Raw genomic sequence first — 3313 nt, 5'->3', positions numbered from 1 at the left:
CCCTTTAACTCCCTCCTCCTTGACGAGGGAGGGACTCGGACTCCGGAGGGGCTGGGGGTCACGGGGGAGGAAGCTGACGGCTGCGGACAGGAAGAAGAAACGACGCCGACAGAAAAAACAAAGAGCGAGGCTGTAAAAAGCCTCAGCCCTGGACTGCGTGGTCTGTGGGGCGGACTGCGATCTCTCGTGTTTCTGTTGTTCACAACAGCTGCTTATTTTAGAGGCTAAATGAGAAAAGGAGGGAGGGGGGAGAAAAAGAGCCAGAAAAGGTTTCAGTTTGAAACTGTTTCCAGTCAAGTTTCTTTGCTCTTTTCCTTTTCGCCGTTGTCTGAATATATATATTTATTCCTGCTGCGCTGTTGGCCAGAGAGCAGCAGCAGCAGCCGACGGGCTCTCAAAGAGCTCTCGTCTCCATGGTTTTAATTATTGTAATTATTTAAACTTTTAAACATTCATAACATGTGACTTTGTCGGTGTAAAACATGAGGGCTCCCTATGGCTATTTTTAACTCGTCTCTGCTTCGTGGAGGACATCACGCGCCTCCTGTTTAAGTCGTACCTTAAACGTGGACGGATGTTACTTTTTTTTTTAAAGGAGTCAGAAGGAAGTTTAATTCTGTGTTACAAGCGGCAAGAGAGCAAGCAGTGTCATGTTTCTGCACGTATTTTAACACCTTTTTCTGATTCCTGTCTTACATTCCAAAACAAAAAAAAAATGATCTCTAAACCGTTCCATTTTAACTTTTTCTTTCTACAAGCTAGTTGTAACGTTCAGACACTCAGCACCTGTGTGGCGATGCAGGCGCAGGGAGAAATATTCTACCTACATAAGCTTGTCGTGTGATTGTTTTGTCTGTTTCACCTTTTTTTTTCCTAATAATAACTTGTCCACAGAGGTGTCTTGTGACTTTAAGGACTCAGGGCTGCTGATCATTACCCACCACAGTCTGATGGAGCATAAAGAGCGAACACATTAACTCCCGTCTGATTCAGGAAACATGAATCCTTCAGTTCTGTCATAAATACAATAAAATTTAGGAAACTGGAGATTGTAATTACTTTAACTATGCAGCCCGAAGTTAACGTTATTAACGTTTCAAGCCTCATCTATGTTTGGGACAGTTTTAGTTTTAATTTGTTCGCTCCTGTGATGAACACATGAAGGTGAATTTAGGCTCTTGTTTGGAGTTTTTCATCTCCGCTGGACGTCTGGTGGCACAGTTTGAGCCGAGGCAGCTAGATTTTGTCAGGAGTTTGGCTCTCACCTGAAGTTAGGGTTTGCACAACGAAGCCTAAAACAACAGGGCACAGTCTCATGGAGTTTGCTGCTCCGCATCAGATGAAGGGGTTACGTCTCGTCAAACAGCAGCTGCTCATAAACAGATCTGACTCGAGGTGGACATGAAAGCAGCAGTATTTGGTTCTAACGCATCAGGTTAGACTGTTTGGCTGAGTTTTGATGGATGGTGGTTTGTCCGATGTGGGCTACAGTTTGACGGATGTGGTCTAAGGTCACGTCGCTCAGAGAGAGTGTGAGTGTGTGTGTGAGATCTTTACAGGTATAAATCTGAAAGTGTTCAGTTTCTTTCCCTCTGCTTGTGCACGACGGCTGCGAGCTCCGTAATCTTGCCCACTGTTTGAAGACTGACACACAAATAAGCCATATGGGACGATTTCAAGTAAAAGCAGGATCTTCAGCATTTTGTTGCGTTTGCATCCTCTTCATGTTACTTTTTTTTTATTTGTGCCCTTTGGTGGTGTGTGGTCTCTGTGGAGTGCTGCATCGCTCTTCTTGCTGGACTCATGCAGGTCTCTGTGTGCCTCCCGTCTGCGTACACGTCTTTCACCTGCCCCCCCGCTGAGCAAAAACGTCGCCACGTTCCGGGACTTGGCGCCGTGTGAGCACGTACAGACCCACGTTTAACAAACTTTGTGTCAGATGTAGGAATTTTTTTTTCCCCGGTAACCTGTAAATGAGGTCACATCCATCGGAAAAATCACGGACACTCGTGTGAGTGAACAGGGCCCTTAGTTGTTTTTCTTTTTTTTTTTTTTGTTCGTTGCTAGCAATGGCCTCATCTACATTTGCCTTCCTGTAATGTGCCTAAACTCTGAAACTACAAAGAGAAGTATTAATTTTAATTTTGCCTTTCATATTAAAAACATATTCAAGCCTGGAAAAAAATAAAATACTCACTGCTTTATACAACTTTGTCCCTTTTCTTTCTTTTTTTAGAAAATTGTTCAGCGAGGCATAAATGTTTTTTTTTTACTTCCGACACGGCACCACAGGAAATGAACGCTTTAGTTTCACTTGAAAATGTGTGAAGAACAGATGAGGCTGATTGACGTTGCAGCTCTGAGAACTACTCGAGCATAAAAGTTAAGTGCAGGACCTAAAACATCAGAGCTGTCCTGGTTGGTTTGTTGGAACGGTGAGAATTTCATAACTGATCAAATTCAGCGTAATCTAAAATCCTTTGTTTTGATGAAAGCTTTGGATGCTAACGCTGCGCATCAGCGTCACTCAGGCCAATGACTCCCAGAAACCAACTCATTACATTCTGTTTATTCTGCAAATACATCTGTAAAAATTGTACACCAAGCCTAAGTATGGAACTCTGGTAGAAGTCCGCTGGTCTTTTACAGTCTTATGTTTTATGCGATAAGAAAGTTCCATTAAAAACAAACGTTGGAACACGTCGGTGACTGAAAAGAAGCACTCGATGCTACGACACAAACCATTTATTCCGTAAAGCCTAGAATATTGTCTTTTTGTCAGGTGTGTTGGAGACCACAGGGTGCTTGCCTCTTGTTTTTTGGAATAAGGGATTTCAGACGTCCTCTCAAGCTGAACACTTCCAGTTTAAGCAAATAATATAAAGACTTAAAGTCCATTTACCAACAAAGATGGGCTGGAAGCAGCCTGGCTTGTACATGTAACGGAAGCAGCAGACGTGACAGAAAACAAAAGAGCAGGAATTCAAAATGACTGGGGGGGGAAGAAAAATAAAGGTCTCTCTAAGGACTCGGCAAGCACCCTGTAGCAAAGATTTGTGCAGTTCTCCATGTCTGAAAATAACGACCAGCCTCCAAACACGCTTGTTCTCGGGTTGCAGATGCGCGTCCCAAACCCGACCCTCCGTCCCATCGCAGCACGGCGCCATCAGCCTCCGTCAGCCTCCGTCACACCTGCGCTTCGGCTTCTACAGGAAGGGAAAATGGCTGACGGGCGAAAACTGGAGAGGGTGAGGGGAACAGACTGAGGCTGTGGGGAGTTGGTGGCTTTCCACGTAGTGGGGGGGGGGGGGGG

The sequence above is a fragment of the Kryptolebias marmoratus genome, linkage group LG8 (genome assembly GCF_001649575.2).
Source record: "Kryptolebias marmoratus isolate JLee-2015 linkage group LG8, ASM164957v2, whole genome shotgun sequence".
NCBI classification, from domain to species: Eukaryota; Metazoa; Chordata; class Actinopteri; order Cyprinodontiformes; family Rivulidae; genus Kryptolebias; species Kryptolebias marmoratus.
Note: the sequence above shows the minus strand (reverse complement) of the source record.